General features: G+C 48.5%; 1 long non-coding RNA gene across 1 annotated transcript in view; it reads left to right on the top strand.

The window, feature by feature from the left end:
- LOC104874994 overlaps window positions 1–23,700 on the top strand; it is a 173,187-nt gene that overhangs the window by 18,159 nt on the left and 131,328 nt on the right. The window contains exon 2 of the long non-coding RNA XR_783916.3: window positions 15,455–15,618. This is a non-coding gene — a long non-coding RNA (uncharacterized LOC104874994). The remainder of the gene's footprint in view (window positions 1–15,454; window positions 15,619–23,700) is intronic.

The raw sequence follows: 23,700 nt of genomic DNA, 5'->3' as shown, positions 1-23,700 counted from the left end.
CTGACCCCAAACTGGGAGAGTGAGTTTCTCCTCACTGGCAGGCCGGGATTTGCTTCCGGGAGGAGAATGTGAGTCTGGGTACACAAGTGCACGGTCGACCAGGCATCCGGACTTTGATCAGCCTCAGTGGGAGAAGTGACAGGTTTTGGCCGAAGCACACATTCCCCTGAGCGAGCAGGTTTAGGTTAATCCTTTATTATACAAACTTCAGATGATGTCTCCCTTGACTTCAACTTATATTGTGCCGTAAACTACCCTGAAAATCCTCCCCAGAACTTTCCCTAGGGTGGAGCCACCTGGACTCCATGTGGCCCCACTGGAGTGACTGTGTTATTTGCTCATGGTTTTTCTTGGTATATCCTACTATAAGGCAGGAGGCTTCTGCTGGGGCTGCCAGGTGCAGGGTGTGATGCTGTGTTAGCCTTTACTGGTCCTGAACCTATTTGCTTAAACCTCCATCTGTTCCAGGTACCTCACTTTCATGGTCATAAAACATAGATGTGCTGTTGATTCTTTCTTGTTTTCTTTTCTCCATAGGCTTTTCTGTTTTGTTTTTGGTTTTGGTTTTTTGAGACAGGTTCTTGCTATGTAGTTCAAGCTGGCCTTGGACTCACTGTGTAGTTCAGGCTGGACTACAACTCATGGCAATCCTCCTGCCTCAGCCTCCCCAGTGCTGGGATTACAGCATGCACCACCACACCTAGCCTCTCTCAGGTTTTTTTTCTGAATATTTGTCTTGAATTCACTAACTTCACTTTATATTTCCGTTGACTTCCTGTGATGTCCTCCTCTTGTTCAGTGCAATGAACTTCTCTTTCTAATCAGTATGGTCACCAACACCTACCCACAGGTCATAGTGAAGAGGAATTGACAGAACCAGACACACTGTAGACACACAAACTAGCTATAATTATGTAAACCACAGTCATCCTGCATGGTGTGAGCTATGATAGCAGGAAGTTCAAAGTACACAGTGTTCAGTAAGCTGAGAAATGTTCAGTGACTGCCAGGAGTTCGGCATCCCTGCCTACTGCCTTTATTTACTTATTTATCAAACATTTATTGAGATTAGCAGCGGCCAATGCCATTCACAAGTGCCAGTGTCTTTTTTTTTTAAAGTGAGCTCTTTATATTACCTTTAGTCACAATATCTGACACCCACAAAGTACAGGAGAGTTTCACTGGGCTCACAGTTTGGGGGGAATCAGTCCCTGATGGGCAGGCTCCACGGGGGAAACATCACAGCAGAAGGGCGTGGTGGAGGAGAGCTGCTCAGTTCCCCACATAGATAGAGACAGAGAGGAAGGGGCCAGGGACCAGGGGCCGCAGACCCCCCAAGCCACACCTCTGTGACCCACGCGGACGTACCCGGAGGCTGCTCCACCAATCCCCCGGGGAGATTCTAGAGCCAGTCAAGTTGAAGCTTGACTAATTAGCACCCTAATGCCACGGTGTTTAATTTATTTTAAAACAGATTTGGGCTTGAACCCAGGGGTGCTTTACTACTGAGCTACATCGCCAGTCCCTTTTATTTTATTTTGAGACAGTGTCCCACTAAGTCGCTCAGCCTGGCCTTGACCTTGGACTCCTCTTGCCTCAAACTCTTGAATAGCTGGGATTACAGACATGTGCTACCACATTTGGCTATAAAATTTTGTGTTAAAATAAACAGAAAATCCATCATCATAACTAAGCATGGAGTTCAGTGGTACTAAATCTACTCACATTACTTTGCTACCAAGAACACCATGAACTCTGTTCATCTTGCATTGCTTTTTTTGATTTGTATTTTTGCATCCAGGGAAATTCCTCTTGCGTCTTTGCAAGGAAGATACCAGAACTCATTTTCCCAGCTTGTCCTGGGGCAGAGACACTGGCTTGGGACCAGGCTTGGCAATCAGATGCATCTATGCAGACCTCATTCAGATGGGAGCCGCAGGATGACACAGGTCACTTGCCAGTCATTTGCAACAAAAGTGTCTGGCCTTTGGTGCTGGTGGCTGCCAGGGGTAGCAAGTTCAAGTTCCTGATGCACACACAAAATCAGCTATGTTCTGGCACTTAAAGCTTGGCTTTGATGACAGTTTTCTCATTAGGCCATGGGAGATATACTCTTTGGATATTTCATCTCAAGTCTGTCCTTGAATGAATTTAATTTTTTGCTTAGCTAGCTAGGCACTAGAATTACACATCCTTTTCATGGAGAGGACTGCGTAGACCAAGCTTTCCTGGTCTTCCTGATTTTGGATGCTGTGTGCAGAGCGGCTTTGCCCTTGAGCTCTGTTCGAATGGACTGGTCAGGCCCTAGCTCCTTCCTTGTTATTCTGTGGCATCTGCCCAGGCAGGGAGGACAATGCACTTAGCTCCTCTCTCTTGTTGGAGTCCTGGAAGAATAATCATTTTTAGAAATGATTTCAGATCACTGCTGGGGAAAAGAAGGGCCTGCGAGTCAGCCTGTCCAAGAGTTTGCAGCTGAGTGTCGCCTCCTTTGTTTATCTTTCTTTTGGCTTTTCTATGATTTTTTTTCTTTTTTTTTGGTATTGGGGATCAAACTCAGAACCTTGCGTTTGCCAGGCAGGCTGCAGCACCACTGAGCTACATCCTGGGCCCCTGGGTTGGCTTTTTAATATGGTTTCTCTGGTAGGCAAATCAGTTGGGGGTGAGGGTGGGGTGGGAAGGGAGCCCCTTTTTCCTTTTGAAAGGTACCAAAGAAAGACCCCCCCATACTGGGGATCGAACTCAAGACCTTGTGCTTGTGAGGCAGGTGCGGCACTGCTGAGCTAAATCCCAGCCCTTTAAAAAAAAAATCTTGATTGTCCTGGGGTCCTAACTGGCCTGAATACCATTATGCCTCACTTTGCCCTGCTTCCCAATTCATGCATCACATGATTATTGGGCCCTTTTCTGTGCCAGGATCACCTAGAGAGTCACAGATGAGTAAGCAGTTTGGCCTTCAGGACTCATAGTCCGGAAGAAAGCATATTTAGGCCTCAGCTGGAGCTACTGAGGGACCACTTTGATTTAATATCCGTACTGTAGTCTTATAAGCCTCATGCTGCACATTTGAGGCTTTCTAGGGAAAGCTTACGTGTTCCATCCTGGTTGTCACCTGCCATCCCAGCATCCTGGGCAGGTACATGTAGGCCAGTGGTATGTCACAGGGCCCTGCTAATGTCTGCCCAGTTGGTGTGTTTCCTGTCTGCGCAGACTCACAGGAAGACAGGCTTCTTTCCCTTTCAGATGATATCTGCAGCCGCAGTGTACATTCCAGAATGACCCCTTCTCAGGCTGACAATGGCGACATCTCCTAGTACAGGAATGATCCTGTCCCTTTCTGGTGTATTTAAGCATTGAGGGCACAACATGTTTGTCTCCCAAAGCTCATTGGTCAGCCTCAGCCACTCATTGCAGTCTCAGTCTGCTTATCACCTTGTTGGGACATTAGCCATGTGTGCTAGGTGTTGCTATATCCAAGTCTGGTCCAGGTTCTTTCTATAGACTCTTCTCAGTTCTAGGTGAAGACCAGGCCTACTGCCATTTTCTTGTCCCTTTGAGCATTGCCTACATGAGACTGCACATCTTCCTGTGTGGTTTTCTGGAACTGCTCAAGCCTAGCCTAGTACAAGCCCCACCCTGTACTATGGATCATAGTACATTTACATGGATCACCCCTCCTGATGTCTCCTGGACTTGTTCGGTTCCCAGGAGTCTCAGCTATCTCTGCAGTATCCATAGCTACAGGAGCATTTGCTTTACATCTTCACAACAGAGAGACACGAGTGGACTTTTTCTGAAGTAAAAGGCTGTCTGCTTTCAGAGGTGAACTCAACTTGGAGGTTGGAAAATACAAATTCCTTCCCATTTCCAGCCTGGCAGGGTTTTGGAGATCTGGGGAAGAACTTTTTGTTAGTGTTTAAACTCTGTTTCCTGGGCTTTCTGTCGTGGGCTGAATGGTGCTCCTCCCTACCCCATTCATACACTGAAGTCCCAAACCCAATATCTTAGCCCATGACAGTATTGGGAGACAGAGTCTTTGAAGAGGTAATTGAGTCCAAATGTCACTAGTGTGGGCCTGAACCAATGTGACTGTCATCCTCATAAGAAGAGGAGGTTAGGACACAGACACAGGCGGAGGGGTGACCATCTGAAGACACAGGGAGAAGACAGAGTCATATGAAAGCCAATGAGAGAGGCCTCAGAAGAACCCGGCCCTGCCTGGCACTCAGTCGTAGACTTCTGACCATAACTGTGTGTGAGGAGACAGATCTCTGTCGTTCCGGTTCCCAAAGTACCAGTCTGTAGTCCTCCGTAATGGCAGCCACAGCCAACCAACGTGATCTCCCCTTTTGGCTGCCTGCATGAAGCCTTCCCCAAGAAATACTGGACAGATAGGGAGGCTTGCAAATGAGAGGGCATCTTGGTCACACGTGTAGCTTCAGAAAGGACACGAAGGAGCAGGGAGGGCCAAAAGGCACAGACACTCTACAGCTGTCCATATAGTTGCTTCCTCCCCAGCCATGGATGGGGAGGGAACATTTATCCCACCAACCAGACTCCCCAAAGATGTTCTGTTCAACATGGGGTCGGCAGCTGTACGTGCCTGTTGCGCACCTGAGATGTGGCTTGAACCAGCTGAGCTGTGCTGGGAATATAAAATACACAAAGACTCAGGTGGGGGAAGAAGCAAACATCTTACTGATATTTTTTATATTGATAGCATATTGAAATACTATTTTGAATATATTAAGTTAACTAAGCTACATCTTTAAAATGAACTTTACCTGCTATTTTTTACCTTTTTAAATGTGGCTACTAGAAAATTTTAAATTATTTAGGTTGCTCACATTTTATTTCTCCTGGATGATGACACGGAATGGTTATGTGCCCAGCACCCAGGCTGCTTCGTGTGAGCCTGCCCAGCTCTTCCAAGGTTCAGGAGCAGGGACCACACGCTCAGGGCGTGGGGAAGTGGGGAGACTTGGCCCCTGCCCTGAAGTCCCAGGAAGGAGCCCCTTGGTGAACGCCCCATGTGCATCTTGTCTGCGTCAATGATGAGCCCAGCCCTGCCCTTGCCTGTCTGTACCTCATTGCCGTGGTCGTTAGCTACTCTCAGAGCAGCACTCTGACGCCTGCTCCAGGCCCTGGTTGTTGCTCTTGCCTCTTTCTCCCTTGGTTCCAGACTTCTGGGCCCCCACCTGGAGCTCTCCTGGTCGGGGGGCTGCCGGCCCTCATGGTCCCTCAGTGCCTCCACCAGCCTCTGTCCCGGACCCTGGGCTTCTGGGCCCAGCTCACCTGGTGCTCACCTGGGGCTCACCTGATGCTTGTTCAGGAAGCAGGATGTCGACCTCAGCCTGGCAGTTGAGCAAGAAGGGCAGCAAAAGCAGCAGCTCCCTTCCTGGTAGGAGCCTGTGACCCGCTTCGAAGGCATCCTGTGGACAGAGAGATGCACAGTCCACCCCGCCTCCCCTGCCCTTGTGTATGTAGCTCTGTCCAAGTGCTGCTCAACACAGGTAACTCAACTTCCATGTGACAAATTGCAGAGGCCCAGGGGAAGTGTTGCAAATGCTGGGAATGTGTGGATTAATTACGAAATATAAATCTACAGAATGTGGAAATAACAGACAAAGGGAGGCCAGCCTTTTGGTGGCCACCCGGGAGCTGTGAAAATGAAAGAGGATGGGGGTCTCTTCAGATTCCTGCCTGTGATGATCCCCACCCCAGACACTCTGCTGTTGGGCCCCGGCCATGCTGTCTCTCACCCAGGACCCCCCAGGCCTCCTCTGTGTTTCTCCTCTACCGCTCTGTGTCCCCTCTCCTGGATGCTTTTTCATCCCTCACCTGCTCCTTCAGATGCAGTCAGGGGCCACACACCAACGCCGTGGATGCAGTGCTCCCACCAGGCAGTGTGGGCTGGGACTGTCTTGATAGGCAAGTAGGCGCACTCTGGGCTTCACTGGTGCACATTTCTTAGAGGGTGTCCCCATTGTGTTCTGGAGTTTGTTTTTGTTTTGTTTTGGTACCGGGGATCGAACTTGGGTCCTGGCGCTTGTGAGGCAGGCGGCAGAACCACTGAGCTAAATCCCTGGCCCGAAGGTGTCCCCATTGTGACATGGTGCATGACTATATGCAAGGCCTGCCTTTCAGTCTAAGTGCAAACCCTACTGCTTGAAGGAGTCTGATTCATAATCAGAAATGATGTGTCCCTTTTGGGGATACCTTGTGTCTGTTTCCCTGGTGTCGGCTCCCTCGTCCCCTTGGCTTTGGATCGGGGTTGTTGCTGTCCTGCTCTCCTGCATGGGTGCTCTCCTGGGTACAGGACCACTCTGTGTCCTGGAGTCTCCTATAGGCTCCGGTACAGTGCCTGCATGCCCCATGCCTGCATTGTCACTTTTGTTAAGACTTACCTCTATCACAGCAGTTCCTGTTTTGTATATCTGGCTTGCCTTCCATCTTTCATTTCTTCCTTCCCTCCCTCCTTTCTTTCCTTTTGTGGTACTGAGGATTGAATTCAAGAACTGAGCCATAGCCTTTTTTATTTACTTATTTATTTATTTTGAGATGTGATCTGATTAAGTTGCCCAAGCTGGCCTCAAGCTTGTAATCTTCCTGTCTCAGCTTCCTGAGTAGTTGGGGGGTTAAATATGTGTGCCTCTATGTCTGGCTGGCTTGCTTTCTTTCTCTTCCTTTCTTCCTTCCTTTCTTTTGTGGGGCTGGGGATCAAACTCAGGACCTTTGCACTAAATTATATACCCCTTTTATATTTTTTAATATTTTGAGACAGAATCTTGCTAACTTGCTAAATTGCCCAGGGTAGACTTGAACTTGTGATCCTGCTGCCTCAGCCTTCTGGAGTGCTGAGATTGCAGGTGTGCACTACCTGCTTGCCCATTCTAAATCATTCTGTCCTTTATGGGTGGTATCTTCCTCTGTGTATCTGTTTGTAGCTCTTCCTGTGCTGATAATCTCTAAAGCCTACACTGAGTGCCTACCAGGTACAAGCTACTGGAATTACAAGAGAAACCAACCACAACCCTGGTCTTCCAGGAGAGCTGGGCATAGACCATGCCATTGCTGGCAGGGCTGTAAATGAGCCAGTAGATGTGTGTCTAGGATGGTGGTGGGACAAGGTGTGGAGACCAGTTCTGCTCTTTAGGCAAGTCTTGGAGGGTAAAGAGAGCTGTTGCCCGGGGTTCTTGGTTAGGCACTGGAAGTGGTCTGCTTGGTGAGGTGGACTGGCCCATGTGATGGAGAAAGCCAAGGGCTTGCATCTCATTAATCTGTATCTCAGGTATTAGCAATCCTTGCTGGGGAGCAGATGTGCAGAAAAGGTTTGTTGACTGACTGAGTGACTGACTGAGCGACCAACTGAGTGAACATATTTTTTACTCTGTGAGGGTGGGGAGCCAGAGTGACTCATTTATTTCTTGGCTAATTTTAGATGACCTCTCAGGGTTCACAATATCTTAGCTACATTTCCCCATCTATGTGTTGTCCTAGAATAACCTGGGGAGCACATTAACTCAGGTTCTGGGGTCCTACTCCTAGAGATTCAGCTTCAGTGGGTCTCTGGTAGGACCCCATCTGGAATCTCTCTGTTTTAACAGATATTCTAGAAAACCTTATGATTAAACAAGTTTGGAGATGGCCACTAGCAGGAAGGCAAACATGATCTAGGTGCTCATGAAAAACCAATAATTCTGGAACCCACCCAGAGGTGTCCTGAAGTTTTCTGGGCGTCATGACCCTGGCTTCTCTTAGAGTCACTGAGGAGTGGGACAGCGGTCTGGGGTGGGGCCCTATATCTGGGTTGCTGAAAAGCTCCCTGGTCCTGTTGGGATGCACTTTGGGCTAAGCCCTCCCGAGCCTAGTGGTGAGCGGGCAGTTTGCAGAGCTCTGGAGACACGAGTCACAGTAGATGAGGGTTTCTCACAGCTGGCTGCGCCTCAGGCACCTGAGGAACTGTGCCTCCTAACACCCAGTCCCCCAGGCCAGTCAGGATAAAACCTGTGTGGACCACGGAGAGAGTTTTCTTAGCCTTTCTAACTGGCGGCCAGGGGTGAGGTCTGTGGGTGAAGCTGTGCTGGGCAGGTGAGTCTTGAGGGCCGGCACCTTCTCAGGATTGGGAAACCTCCGGGGAAGGCTCAGTGCAGCCTTCTCCACAGCCCCAGCACCAGGCCAGGATTTAGCGCACCTGCCGGGTCCAATAAACACGATGTTTTCCTAGCAGATCCATCAGCCCCACTTCGAAAGTGCCAAGGAGACAATGCTGCTTAAGGGCTGTGTGTCTCTTTGGCTCGGTTTCCATCATTTCTGGGGGAGTAGCAATTACCTCTCATCTCACCGTTCTCCACTGAGTGCAGCGTCCTGCTGACCTGCCATGGAGTAGAGGGAATCTCAGGCTCCCTGGCCCTTTCCAGGGACCGCTGTTTACGGCAAGCTAATGTCCAGCCTCTGACCGGGATTTGGGACCTCAGCCAGACATCTGATTTAGGAGTTGGCTCATTCCCACATTATTCAATGAGTCTGTGTCGAGCACCTCTAATGTGCTGGGTGTTAGCATCAAAGCATGATAGGTGCCACTTTGGGAGATATGTTCAGAACAGGCTGTACTTTGGGAAAGGCTTTTCCAAGGAGGTGACTTTGGCCTGGGTTTTGAAGGGTGAATAGGAGCTATGGTGCAAAGCTTTAACCCTTGGGGAAGCTGGGCTGATCTGAGAGATACAAAATCTCCTTATGTATTGTTAAGGGGCTAGCACCTGAAGCATGACCTCCTCATGGTGAAGGCAGTGTTAGCAGCTATGCCTGATGGTTAGAACACACTCAGGAACCCAGGCTATGCTCCAGCCCATTAAATAAGAACCTCTGGGGATGAGATCAGGAACCAGTAGTTTTTAAAGGTCTCAGGATGATTTCAAAGTGCAGTCATGGTTAGGAACCGTGTGTTAGGGGAATGGAAGTGGAGGCTGCCTGAGAAAACAACAAGCATGGCCTGACGGTGGCCTCCCAGGCTGCGCCTGTCTGCTCAGGCCAAGGGTGCCATCTCTCCAGCCCTGCCCCGGGGCCTTGAATAGCATGTAGAATTTTGGCAAACAGAAATGAGGAGGAGAAGGATTTCTAGAAGGTAGAGACAGGGTGAGCAGAGGCTCCAAGATGGGAAACCGAGCCATTTCCAGGGAAGCCTATACTGTCTGTTAGTGCTGAGGCTTGGTATCCTCCAGGGGGCTAGGAGGAGAGAGGTGGAAAGGTCTTGAAGGGGAGGCAAAGGAGATTGTGTGTTGAAGCAATGGGAGCCACAGAAAATTCTCTTGAACTGGAGAGTGGCATCAGAGGGTTTTGACAGAAGTAAGAGCCAGACTCAGCATAGCTTTCTTTCTTTCTTTTCCCAGAGGGGAAAGGGTTTAGTTGGCTTACAGTTCATAGAGGATTTAGTCCATAATTAACTGGCTCCAAGGCAGGTTGGCACATGGCAGGGGGAACAGTTCATGGCGGCAGAAGACAGCATAAACAAGGGACCCTAACAGCATCTTTCTGCCCCTTTTATCTTATTCAGACCGCTGGGATTAGGGCGGTGCCAAGCCAGTCACTCAGTGTAGTGGTTCAGTAATCGCACACCCTTCATCCTAGCATCACACACTCTAGATTCAGCCACCTCTGACCGCATAAGACTTTTGGGGGACAGTTAGACCCAAACCATAACATTCTGTCCCTGGCCCCTCAAAGACTCATTTACATTCCTTTACACAAAAGGTAGTCCTTATCTAAGAGTTGCCAAAGTCCTAACGGTTTCAACATTGCTGAAAAATCCAAGTCCAAAGTCTCCTCTGAGAATGAAGGTAAATTCTTAACTGCAAGCCCCCATGCAAACGAAAAGAAAGTTAAACTCTTCCAGCATTCAATGGCACAAGATAGACATTTCTATTCCAAAGGTTACAAATGGGGAGACAAAGCAGTGGGACCAAAGCAAGTCCAAAATCCAGCAGGGCAAACATTAAATCCCACAGTTCCACTTCCAGCAGCCCTGGCAATCTGTGGCGAGTTCTAACCTTTAAGTGACTTGGGTGGCTCCGCCCCTACGGCACTCTGATAGTTGTAGCTCTCTTGGCTTCTCTATTGGGCCAGCTCTACTCCCTCTTTGCAGTTTTCCTCACACGATCCATGCTCCTGGCTTCTCCAGACTCCTGGGGTCTCCGCTGTACCTTTGGCTTCACATTCCTAGCTGCATACACTGCCCTCTGGGGGTCGCACTGCCTGGCCTCCCAGGCCTTTTTCTGAAATCTGCGTAGAATTCCTGACCCCCCCAACTCTTGCATTCTGCATGCACCTAAACGCAGCACCACATGGATGATGCCAAGGTCTGCTGCCACCTGAAGCAGTAGTAGCCAGTCTCCCCTCTCTCTTAGCTGTAGGGATTGAGTGCCTGGATCACCAAACACTCTGCATCTAATTCCAAGGAACAAATTCTCTAGTTGCCTTGCAGCTTAATTCTTCATACCAAGAAAACTTGCTTTGAAACCTTTAAGAGATTCCTTCGTCTATCTCAAAGCCTCTGTAGTCCCTGGTGTCCAGGTCAAGTTCAGCTCAGAGGTCGCGTAGTTGTCACGAATGTGCTGCTGGTTGCCCGATGTGGATGGGTGTCTCAACTGGAGGGAACCCATTGCAACACTGGTTCTGTCTCCCACCAAAGTGAGCTTCAAATCACTGGGGAGCTGGTGGAGGGGTCCCCAGGCAAAGACCCCTCCCCTGGAGGGTTCAAGGCCAGCCTTGACCTCGCTGCAAGGGGTGCTTCTGAGCACTGTGTGGGCACTGTCTCTCTGACATGTCTCAGTCTCATTTTGAGTGAAAATAGGGAGGTCAAAGTTCCTCAAAACTCTAGGATGGGGCCACCAGCCAAACAAAGCTGGTCTTTATGCCATAGAATGTGACATGAGAAAAGGTGTGGTGAGGTGCTTTCTGCTGGCCCCTCAGTTAGAGCCGGCTGGGCCCGGCAGGGTGAGGACAGGGTCCTCAGGGATCCCCTGAGTCACAGGGGAGACCACCGCACTCATTTATCTGAAACAGTCCCGGGGGCCGCAGGCTACGTGGAAGGGCAGAGAAGTCTCAAAAGTCACTTAGCACTCACAGGCACTCTGAGAAGGTTATGGTCCCACCTTCAAAGAGAGGACCACGTTCAGAGAGAGCGAGGTCACACACCAAGGAAGTGAGGTGCTTTACACTCATAGCCACCTTCCCCTCGTGTCAGTCTTGCCTCCCACAGAAACAGGGGTATTTGGGGAACTGCTGATGGGCTGAGTCTGCCTGAGACCTACTGGGAACCGTAAAGACATCATTTACCTTAACTTTTGCAAACACCCCGGGAAGTGACTTTTATCCTTATTTGTAGACAGGGAAATGAAGCCTAGTTTTACTGAAAAGCCCATGATCAAGGTGGCAACAGTTCCTTGGCTATTTCTTGGGAAAACTTGGCTTTGATTGGTGGTTCAGGAAAAATGAATTGCCTTTGGGTTTTAGCTTCAGAGAATCAGCTTGGTACTTTCTCAGCTAGGGTTCAAATTTTAATTTGAATCCTTGGCTCTAGAATTCTGTGGTTCATTATAAATATTAAATAGATGAAAAGCCATCAAGCCAATGTGTCATTCTTGGGTGTCCACAGTGGCAAGCTTTGGCTTGGGCCTGTGGCTGCAGGAGGGTGACAGCCGTGCCCACTGAGATGGATGATGGCGTGGGGTCTGAAACTGAGCCGTGACTGAATGAAAGGGGCCGTGGGTAAAGGAAAATGAGTTTTGGTTGGAGCCATTTTTATTAGGTGGTTTCCCACATAGGATGACGTTGCACACCCAGGGGCAGACAGCTGCGTCTCCCCTGTTCTTTCCAGGGCCGGGGAAGAGCTCCTCAGGTGCTTTCAAAGAGCCCTCCCAGCCCTGGTCTGACTCAGAAGGTGGAGCCATGCACAAATCTAGGCAAAACTGGGAGGTGGAGCATTTATACCAGTGAGCAAATGCTCACCAGTCAGAGGGGAGAAGAGGATAAAAGCCTTCCAGCACCACGTCTTGCCTTAGTGGTGGGATCTCTGCTTTATGGATGAAAAACAAAGTCGGCATGGGAGGTTATGTGTGAGGGGTCCCCAAAAGGAGGTTGTGCAGGGCAGAGGAAAGGGGGCCTGCCCTGCTGCGGGGTCCTTGGGCACATGTGTGCCTTCCAGCCTGGATGCAACTCACACATATATATGAGCATTGAAAACCAACCAGCTAGTCACCCAGCCACCAACCAGTCAACCAGTCCAAAATCTCATAGCTAGCTAGTTAGCTGGAGATTTGAACCCACCTCTTCCCGGGCTTCCTTTTTCTTCCCAGCTACCTCTTGGTTTGGAACCCTCACCATTTCTTACTGAACCTCTGAAAAATACTCTCCTGTCTAGTTGCCCTGACTCCAATCTGAGAACTCACTCATCATTCAATTACTCAACAGATATCAAATGCTGCCCTGTGCTGGAGGGGCTGTGTTGGCTGTTATTTGCTCAGGCCCCTCTTTCATTTCCAAGTCTCCAGGATTCCTGTAAGATGCCAGGGAAACCTTCCACAGCACGCTCCCTACACACAGCCTCTGTTCTGGGCTGTGCAAGTGTGCAGGCTGCCTGACTATACACAGCAGTCCTCTTCAGACACCTTTAAGGCACTCACAAGTATTTGGTAAACTGCACAGATGCTAGTGTGATCTTCTCACTACGATTGCCTGAGAAGTCTGGGACCTTGTTCTACAAAGGTCCTTGTCATTTTTCAACAGACCCTAGGGAGTTCCCTCCTGGACTGAAATTCTCTGCAGGCAGCCGACTTCCCTTAAAGGTTCCGGGAGGTTATAATCACCCACTTCCCTCGGCCTCTCCCTTCACTTCCTGCATCCACACGGGAAGGATAGGGACCTTGCAGTCACTGAACCCTTTTGTGTGTCAGGCCTGTGATGAGACATTTACAGAGACTGTTCCATTTAATTCTCGACGATCATGAGAAGAGTAGGTATGATCGCCTCCATTTGAGGAGAAAGAGAGTAGCAAAGATAGGAAATGATTTTCTCAAGATCCTGTGTGTGTGTGTGTGTGTGTGTGTGTGTGTGTAGTGGCAGACCCAGGATCCAAACTTAAATTTTGTAAGACCCCAAGTCGGATTGTGGTGTTACACTGCTTAGGATCCTATGCAGGCCCCTTTGATTGCTGGTTGTGTGTGTCTGGGGAAATCACTATGACTCCTGCTATTTCTCTTTCATTCTTGGTCAAATGGGGGTGATGATAACTCTTGCCTTTCTGGGTTCTTGGAAGGGTCAAGAGTGTTGAAGCAAGTACAATGGTGTGTGCCTGGCACACTTAGCTGGTATTGGCCACTGTTGCTGTCTTCATGATTAGTTCCCTTTCGAAAGCCCTTACGTAAGCTGACTATAGGGGTGATCTTTACATTTGTGGAGACAGCCCTGGATTGAATGCTTCCTTGTCTTAGAAGCCTTGGGCCAGTTTGGGAGCTGCCTTTGCATATCCAAACATGGAAAGACATGGAGAAATGAGCCCCCCACAGGACAGTGGGGATGGTTTCTCACTTCTGGAGCGAGGTGAGAGGACTGTATTTGCTGATGGATAGTATGCTTGGCTCACAGAGGTCTTACTTCATCTTTGTAAGAAATGGATGGAAGGTTGAATTTGAAATGACCTGGTGGGTCTCCAGAGGGAGCTTTACTTACAGTTTAAAAATTGTGTCCAATTTTCAATGATCCTTTGGTTTATGCTCTTTGAAGTTGGTTTGATGAGGTCCTACTTAGAGGCTGGGGAATGGATTGGATGCTTGATCCCTGTGACCTCTTCTCTGTTTTCCTCTTGCTCTGAGATAATAACCATCACATGTCATAGTGGGCTTGGCGTAGGTCATAGACTTTAATGCCACACTTGACCCTGAAGGAGGTCTGTAACTCTGATGGAAAAGCCCTGCCTCTCCCTACCCAGTTGACGGTCCTTGGCTCTTCTAAAGCCCTCTGAAATTCCCCCAGGGACCAAGAACCAGGATCTGGGTGGATACTACAAGTGGCTGGTTTTTACTACAAGTCTAGTTTTCTCCCCACTGGATACCCAGATGATGGTAATTCAGTGGCCCATGACCGGATGTGATGTGTGTCATTTCTAGGCTGCAGTACAAGGTGGCAGCTGTGTTACCTGTGGTCCAGCTCCAAGATAGAGCAGCCTCCTGCAGGTCTGAGGAGGGCAGAGCACTGTTACTCCCCAGGGTAGCACCGCAGTGAGAAGGAAACTGAGGCTTTGGGTCGTTTCTGCAATATTCCCCCGCCTTCCCTAACCAACACAGGCTCCCTCCTCTGGGGCACCACCTCAGGGTGGGTGGACAGCCACGCCAGCCCGAGGCAGCTCTCTGAGGTGTGGCAGGAGCTGGGAGGCCAGGTACCTTTTGCTATGCCTGTGCCTTTGTGCTGGCACCACATGTCATAGCTGGTGTTTGTCCTGGCCCTTTATTTGATAGAGAAGCAATAAAGTTACTTTCTTTTCCTTTTCCCTTTGGAGAAGTTAATTGAACTGAGCTTAATTTAACTTATTTATTTATTTATTTATTTTTATAGTACCCGGGATCAAGCTCAGGGCCTTGTACTTGCAAGGAAGGCACAGTGCCACTGAGTTAAATCTCTGGCCCTAATTTAACTCATTTAACTTTCTTTTATAAAGGAAGGGTGGGTACCTAGTTCAAAAATTAAAATGGTACAGTATCATACACCACTCCTGATTCCACCTTCCTTGAGTCAGGCACCTGGAATTTTAAATCCAGATCCTTTGCACTGGGCTATATCCCCCACTCTTTTTAAGATTTTTATTTTATTTTGTTTACTTTGAGACAGTATATTGCTAAGTCTCTAAGTTGTGTAGGCTAGAATTTGCAATCCTTCTTCAGCCCTCCAGAATGCTGGGATTACAGGTAGCGCAATCATGCCTGGCTAGACTTCTTTTAAGGCCTCCTTTTGGTATTTTCTACCATGTTTCAAAATAACCTGTCTATATTGGTATTTCTTTCTTTCTTTCTTTCTTTCTTTCTTTCTTTCTTTTTTTTTTTTTTGTACCAGAGATCAAACTCAGGTCCTCGCACTTGGGAAGCAGGTGGCAGAACCACTGAGCTAAATCCTCAGCTCTACTGGTATTGCTTGGTTGAAAAATTTTCTGTACCATAAAAAAAAGATTTAGCTCCTTTACCTTAACCCTAGCCACCATACTGCTAATTTTACTTCTACCCTTTTCATCTTCCTATTTTAGTATAATTTTGAGTTGAATCAATATCCAGAGCTTATTATTATATAAATTATTATTATCGCATAAACATTCATGACTGGATCACAAGGGGTACAATGAATACTTTTTTTTTCTTATACAAGATGGTAAAAAGAATGCTATATGTTTACCCCCACTCTTTTCTATTCTCAGGAACACAGGAAATTACATTTCCCACCCTCCTCTGTGGTTCTGCTGGGACCGTGTGACTAAATTCTGGAATCACTCAGAGATGGAGCAGGAGTACGAAAGTAGCCTGGCTCCTGAGTCACCGCTTGGAGAAGAGGCATCAATCAACATCAGCTCGTGAACAAGAGGTGAGCTTTCTGTGTCAAAACACTGAGATTTCAAGATGCGTCTACTGTGACAGCGGATGTTAATTACCTAATACTTCCTGTGTTTTAGTGTTTTGTTTTTGTTTTTGTGGTACCGGGGATTGAACTCAGGCCCTTGCATTTGCCAGGCCGGCTGCTGAACCACTCAGCCAAATCCCCAGCCCTAATTACCTAATACTTTCTGCATTTCAAAACTGTTCACTCCTGAACTCTCCCAAGGAATTGTAAGGCCCCCTCTCAGGAGCTCACACCCAGACTCTTCAGTTGTAACCCCCACATTTATCCCTAACTAATGTGTGTTTCTGGTGAGAGGACCCCAGGACCTTCTCTGCTGGACAGGGAGTTGAGAGGTTGGTCAGAAGGGGGCGGAGTATACTTAAAGAGAGTGGAATTTAATGGTTAAATGCTCAAGCTCTTTGGATTTAGAAGCTAGGGAAATGTAGACAATTTTCTCAACCATTCCAAGACTTATTATCCTCATCTGATAAATGAGAATAATGATAATCTCAACCTCATAGGACTATTTTGTGGATTAAATAAAAAATTCTTATAAAAAGCTCAGCACACATTGTAGATGGAAGATGTGCTGATAAATTATTATTAAGATGAAAACGTTGCTTTGGGGAATGACTACCTCTTGGAGCACCAGGGAATTTAACCTGGGAGTGAGTTTGGCTTTGGTTCCCACTATAGGTAGCGGTTCCACCGACCCTAAAGGCCAGCCAAGAAGGGGCTAACACAGAGAGGTAGGCAGGTCCCAGCGTGAGATGGAGGAAGAGCCTCTCAGGGACTGGGACCACCTGCCAGGATCTGGTCTTCTCAGCATGGCTGAGCTGCTGGGGCTGGGGCTCCCTGCATGTCCTGGGGTACCCCCATCTCGGCTGACTGCTCCTTCTATCCTTGACTTAGGAGGTGGTGCTGCCTGATCTCCTTCCTTCCCAGACAGTGGAGACGGGGTAACAGTGAGAGCAATAACAAATATTTATCGAGTATCTGCTTTGTACCAGACATGATGCTAGGCAATGGGCATTTAAAGAGTTCCCAGAGAAGTGGGACAGGAGATGGTAAACAAATAAAAGTTGAATTCTACACTGTGGTGATTGTGAGAAAGGAAAATAGTTACGTCCCAGGAGGGCATACCCAGGGGACCTACTTCATATGGGGGGTCAGGATGGCTTCCCAGGAGGGGAGAGTCCCTCAGGTGGAGGACTTCTAGGCCAGCCAGACCACTGAGACCAGAATGTGCAGATGTCCCAAGAAGGAGAAACATTGGCTGGTTGAAGCTCCTGACAGACGATGGGCACAGTGAATAGTCTCAGTCAGCAGGGCCTAGCAGGCCACGAAGAGGAACTGGGATTCTGAGTGGAAATTAGAGGAGCTCCTGACTGGGTTAGAACAGGGTGATCCGATTTGTCTTCAAAAGGTTACTTTGGTTACCACCCTCTTCCTCTGTGGCCCAGCTGTCTTGGGAAACCAAGGTGGGAGGGGAAGAGGGAAAGGCTGTGAGGGCAGCTGAGACCCCAGCAACCTGATGGTGGCCGTCTTTGTTATGTCTTCTGGTCCCATCCTGGATAATGGGTGTCACCATGGCAACAGAAGTGGACAAACCTTTTTGGCTTTAAAAAATGTATGTCTATCATAATCTAAGTGTATCAAGGTCCTCCAAGCAGATCCATGTCAATGCGTATAAGTATCCTTTTCCCATTAAGCCCCTCCTCCCCACATGCCTGCAGGCAGGTCTGAGTTTGAAGCTTAGCCGCTTTCTGTTCAAAGGAGAAATGCGTTGTCGTCAGACCTGGGAACTCCTGCTTTATGCCTCAGACAATGTCTGCACAGGTGGAGTCCCGTGCACCTCGGTCCTTGGATAAACAGGCAGGGGAGTGAAGGTGGAGGATCCTTTTCTGCCCTCCTGTTATCGATCTCTTTGATTTGAGTGAAACATAAAATCATCAGGCAAGAAAACCTTGAGGGTCCACTTCCCAGCCCCTGCGCGGTCATGGCTCCTTCCCTGCAGTTTCCAGGACGCCCTGGCACTCCTGCACTGTGGCATTTACCATGCTTTGCGCCCTGGTTGGTCCATTTGCCAACCACTTTACTAGCCACCCAGTAATCAGGTGCTGTGCCAGGCACAGGGGACAGAGAGTTGAACAAGAAAAGCCCTTTGCTCGCCTGGGTAGCACATGGACAGTGGTCCAGTAAACAAACAGTCGAACATGAACATGATTAACTATAAACAGTGATCTGTTAAGAAAGAAATAGGTGAGATCATGCATAGTGGTAAGCGGGGCCGGGGATTTAGCTCAGTGGTTCTGCTTCTTGCCTCGCAAGCCCAAGGTCCCACGTTCAATCCCTGTACCCCCCACCAAACAGTAGCAGTGGTGAGCTGGAGATGGGCATAGCTAGCAGTGAGGTCTCTTGCTGTCCTGGACTTGCCTCCCTCCTTCCCTCGTCAGGACTCTTCAACGTGCTGCTGCCATCCCCACCCCAGCTCTCCTGGATTTCCCATGGCTGTCTGCTTTGGGTGATTTAGGTCTCAGCCTAAAATTTCCCTCCTCAGATAGGGCTCCTCTGAGCACCCTAAGCAGAGTTCTTCTGTTTATGACCTACCTCAGCCCACTAGAAACATGAGCTCGTACGAGGGCGGGGACTTTATTCTGTGGTCAGGAGAGCAGAATCTAGTCTATGTCATGCTTTACACACAGAGAGTTTTCATCTGTGGAATTAGAGGATTGTGCAGTTGTGAGGCTGGGGGACTGAGGACTGAGGGCGCCCCTGGCTGTCCCATCATCTTGCTGCAATGAGGCAGGTAGTTCCCGAGGGCTCACCCGCAGCCACTGTGAATTTTGAAACACTCTGGAATCCAACGTCTCGGTCTGTAGCAACAAGGAAAGTGGTTTTGGTTGTTGTTTTTGTTTGTTTTGAGGCAGGTTCTCCCTTTGTAGTTCAGGCTGGTCCTGAACTCACTATGTATCCTCATTTGGCCTCAAACTTGTGGTGATCCTCCTGCCTCATCCTCCCGAGTGCTGGGATTATAGGCATACATCACCATACCCGGTTCTTGAAAGATTTTTTTTTTTTTTTTGGGGTGGTAATGGAGATTGAACTCAGGACCTTGTGCTTGCGAAGCAGGTGGTGGAACCACTGAGCTAAATCCCCAGTCCTTTGTTTGATTGATTGAGTGTGTGTGTGATACTGGAGATTGAATTCAGGGAGCTTCCTATTGGGCTACATCCGCAGTTCTTTAAAAATAATTCTTTTTAAAAAAATTCAAAACAGGGCTTCACTAAGTTGTTAAAGTTTCTCCGGCTGTGCTCAAACTAGGAATCCTCCTGCTTCAGCATACCAGAGTGCTGGGATTACAGGCATGTACCACCATAGCCAGCCGTACGGAAAGTAATCCCTAACAGCCTGCACAGAAATTGCCATGAAGCCTAAAGAAGTTCCAGAAAGCCCCTGCTCTCTGACTCCCTTGTCCACAATTAATTTATTGGAAGCTGCTACAAATGTCACACCTCCCATCTGACCCGTAGTTGTGTCTACAAATGCTGAGGAAAACGCCTTCTCCTGGCCTTCCAAGTTTTGTTTGAATACTTCTCATTGGGTCTCTATCCCAAAACCAGGAGACTCTGGGAAATGTGCTTCTTGGCTTTCCCTCTGCAGAGGAGACCATGGTGATGATTCTGAGCTGGAAACTTACAACCCAACTTGCTGCTGTCTTGTGGAGCCCGGCATGTACGTGAGGTGGAGCAGGTGGCCGAGTAGCTGTACGACTGATCCAAAGTCCAGGCTGCCCCATTCAAACACCAGCTGAACAAGTTAGGACTTCGACCGAGGGGCCCAGGCTGGGACTCCTGACCAGTGAACCTCAGATAGGCCTGCGGTTCGCATATGCCACCTTTGTGGTGCCTATTAGTGTCTGAAGCAGGGAGTGAGGCAGGAGAACCTTAGGAGACCTGGATCTAGAGAGAGTGGGCTGGAGAGGGGTCCACAGTGCTCTCTCATCCCTAGAGGCAAAGGGACATCAGTGCATCCCCTTATGGGTCGGGCATTTGGCCAGAAGTATCCTTTCTGATGTTAAACAAAAATTTAGAAGTCTCATGTTTTACCTACCTTCTTTTCTTTTCTTTTTCTTTTTTTGTATTGAACCTAGAGAGTGCCAAGATACATCCTTATTCCTTTTTATTTTTCATTTTGAGGCAGAATCTCACTAAGTTGCTCAGGCTGGCCTCATATGTGTGATCATCCTGTCTCAGCCTCCCAGGTAGCTGGGATTACAGGGTGTGCCACCATACCTAGTTTACTTTTTAAACTTAACCTGAATCTTGCATTCTTTTCTATGATGGCCATGATTGCGTTGTCATAAAAACAGATCCTTTCTGATCCATTTTGAGCGAAGCTGATGTCTTAGGAGAGGTGTTTGGTTTATCCAGTGTAGGGATGGGAGATTCCTCTTAGGTACTGGAGCAGGACCGGTTCCCGAGGAGCCTCCAGGACAAAATGAAAATATTCCCAAATTAGAATTTTATGAAGCACCAGCACAACATTGAGCCACATGGGGGACCCTTCAGAGCACAGGCTGTGCAGCTGCAAACCAAGTGGCTTCGAATAGCATGGACTTGTTTCCCCACAGTTGTAGAGTTCAGAGGTCTGAAATGGGCTTCTTTGGGCTGATATCGAGGTATGGGCAGGGTGGTGCCTCCACTTCCCTCTGCAGGATTTAGGGGAGAATCCTCACCTCTCTGGCTTCTGGAGGCCGCCTGCATGCCTTGGCTTGTGGTGTCTCCTCATCACTGCCACCTCTTACTTCTCTTATGATATCTCTGGTTTCCTCTGTAGTCCGATTTTCTGTCTCCCATAAGAACACTTGTGATTATAATTGGACCCACCTGGGAACCCAGGATCATGTCACACTTGCTTTATTTTTCAGTCCTTGGGATTGAACCCAGGGCTTTGCATGCTAGGCAAATGCTCTGCCACCAAGCTACTCCCTCAGTCCTCAGACTTCCTAATCACATCTGCAGAGTCTCTTTTGTGTATAAAATGAACACTCACAGGTTCCAGGGAGTAGGCCTTGGCTGTCGTTGGAGACGATTATTCTGCCTCCACCATATGACCTTGAAGCTAGGCCTGGCAGGCTCAGAGCCGAGTCTTCTGGTTTAAAAGTGACAGCTTTTGTGGCTTAAGACAAAGGGCTTGCGGCTGACCAAGTACTTGGGTATGTGAGAGACCTAAGGCAACATCAATCTGGCCCTGGGGAGGAGGGCTGGGTTCAGTAGCCATGGGGATCCAGAGGTTCATTCCCTTTTGGCTGCTACCTGGTTAAGGTTTCCAGATTTAGCAGATAAAAATGCTGGTCATCCGGTTATTTTATCTGGTCCCCGATTCCTACTGCCATCCTGTGCTGCCCTGAGGGATGATGTTTAGTCTTAGATAAGAGCCCCAATCGCCCCATCCAAGCCCCATCTCTGGTCTGCAGTCAGAACAAGAGAAGCTGGGCCTGAGAGTTCAAGGGCAGCCAGGGGAGCCCTCTGGGGTGGCCAGGAAGAGGCCTCAGTTTGCTGATCTGAAGGAAACTAGCGCTTCCTGATGAGAGGTGCAAAGCATTTCCCAGGCAATTGCAGTTTTCCACCCCCATGCAAGGATGGGCTGACTTTCAGCACCAGGGGTGGGGAGGGTGTCACAGGCCATGAGCTGCCGTTTGGCCTCCAAGGGCCAAAAGTGGCTCCGAAGTGCAGGTGCAGGGTTCATGGAATAAACACCATGTTTGACTTCCTCTGCAAGCACCGCACATCTGAGAAACTAATTTCCCTTTCCTGACACATCTTGCCTAGCTGTGCGGGCCATTGGTGGGCAGAGGCTGGACTTAATAAAACAGAGGCAGTTGGGCAGCTGGCTTTCAGCAGGGTTCATACCCACCAAGAGAGCGCTTTGCCATCAGAATGTCCCCATGATCTGTATGAATGCAGGTCTGAGGCAGGCCACAGAGAAACAGGCCAAACAGTTCTTTCTCTCCTATTCACAGTATTTCACAGAATGCAAGATAACACGGAATGGTTGTAAGAAATATCTTTGTTTTGAGACACAAACTCCCTACATATCCCAGGCTGGCTTTTAATTCATGACCCTACTGCCTCAGCCTCCCGAGTGCTGAGATTATAGCATGCACCATCATGACTGAATAAGCAGTATCATTTTGGGGGCTAGGGGGTGTAGCTCAGTGCCTGCTAGCCGTGCCTGCCTAGCAAGCTGAAGGTACTGAGTTCGATCCCCAGTATCGGAAAAAAAAAATTAGTATCATTTTTTATGTACCTCCCCATAAAGGAATGAAAATGCTACCATCTATGATTTATGAGTCAGCATGACTCATAATATGAGTCAGGCAACTTGTTTGCAGGATTATAAAATTGCGACCCTCTTAGAATCAAAGAAATGAGGTATTTATTCAAGGAAATGTGACATAATTTCCTTATCTCATAATGCCACAGTAGGTATTGTAGTAGGTTTATAGTCAGTTTAATGCTAGTGGAATAGAGCTATGAAATGGAAATTATAATATAAATGACAGTAAGTCACTCATTTATCTGTTTATAACTTGATTCTGGCATTGTGGCACCCTCCTTTTCCTTAACATTTGAGAAAGAATGGCTCCAAATACTGTGTACATGTGGTGGGGTTCCTAGGCCTCAGATTCTCTTATCCCACCCTCAGGGAGAATGTGCACCACTTCTCACTGCTTCTTCTTCTTCTCCTCCTCCTCCTCCTTTCTTTTTTGTCCTGGGGATCAATTGCGACCTTGTGCTTATAAGGCAGGCAGAAGCACTCTGAGGTAAATCCCCACTCTTCACTTTTTTTTTTTGTTTTTGTACTGGGGATCGAACTCTGGTCCTTGAGCTTGCAAAGCAGGCGGTGGAACCACTGAGCTAAATCTCCAGCCCCTACTTCTTTTTATTATACATTTTTTTAGTGAAGTAAAGTACACATAATGTAAACTTTACCATTTTAACCATCTTGATATGTACAATCCAGTGGCATTTAGTACATTTGTGTAGAATTCTTGTCTCACTATGTCTCTCCTGTGAGTGGTTTCTTTTTTCTAACCTGCGTGGAGTCTGAAGAGTAATGCAGCATTTTCCCCTTGATTCTGCAAAACAGTTGTGAACACAGGGCTGTGTGCATAGCAGAAATTCACTGAGTTTGAAGGAGCCAGAAGGGGTCCACCCAGCCCAGTGCTGCCCTCCACTCCTTTAATCCTCGCTCCCTTCCTGTCATCTGGGAGATTCGCTGGCTGCCTGTGGCCTTGTGTCCACCCCCAGCGTGTCCCTGGCTCTCCTCTCTTTCTGCTCAGGCCTTCCTGCCAGCTCCTTGGTGGCCACCAAACTCCCAACTTTACCTGCAGAGTGACTTCCTTCTCTCTTCTTCCCATTCATTCCCACCTATCCTGGAGTTTGCATCTTTCCCAGCTGACCTCGAGAGAGATCATGGCGCTGCTTTCTGGCCAGGGAGAGCCTTTCCCGAGTCAGCAGCAATAGGAGGTTCTCATTTCAGGGGCCCTCCTGCTGTTCCTATCCCCCTGTGCTTTTCTGCCTGTCCATAAGTAACACACTGACATTCAAGATTTCCAGGAAAAACCCCTTTTGTCAAAGCTGACTTGTGTGTCGTTTGTGCTGGCTCTCATAATGTCTTTCCTGGCTGTGGCCTAGTTTGGTTCCTCAGTACCAGGCTGACCCGTGAGAAGGAGGAGAAATGGGGTGTGTGTGTGTGAGAGGGAAGGTGCTCCTGGGGGAGGCCTTGTGAGTGGTGAGCCATGAAAGGCCTCAGGGCCTGTGGAAGGGGCAGCTGCCCCCCAGAGAAGAAGACGGGCCCCTGGGAAAGACCACAGCCCTGGGTCGGCGGGGTGGGGGGCACAGGGAGGAGGCTGGGGGACGCAGAGAGGCCTCGGTTCCAGTTGCCCAACTGTGTAACACTCCTAAGCCCACTGGGGATTTGTGTGGAAGCCACTTGAGACCGTGGTCTGCAGCTTCTGTAGGATTGCAGGTATTAGATCTTTTTTTTTTTTTTTTTTTT

The sequence above is a fragment of the Fukomys damarensis genome, unplaced genomic scaffold (genome assembly GCF_012274545.1).
Source record: "Fukomys damarensis isolate Sample0158 unplaced genomic scaffold, DMR_v1.0_HiC HiC_scaffold_13, whole genome shotgun sequence".
Lineage (NCBI taxonomy): Eukaryota > Metazoa > Chordata > Mammalia > Rodentia > Bathyergidae > Fukomys > Fukomys damarensis.
Note: the sequence above shows the minus strand (reverse complement) of the source record. Positions and strands in the feature narration are given on the sequence as shown.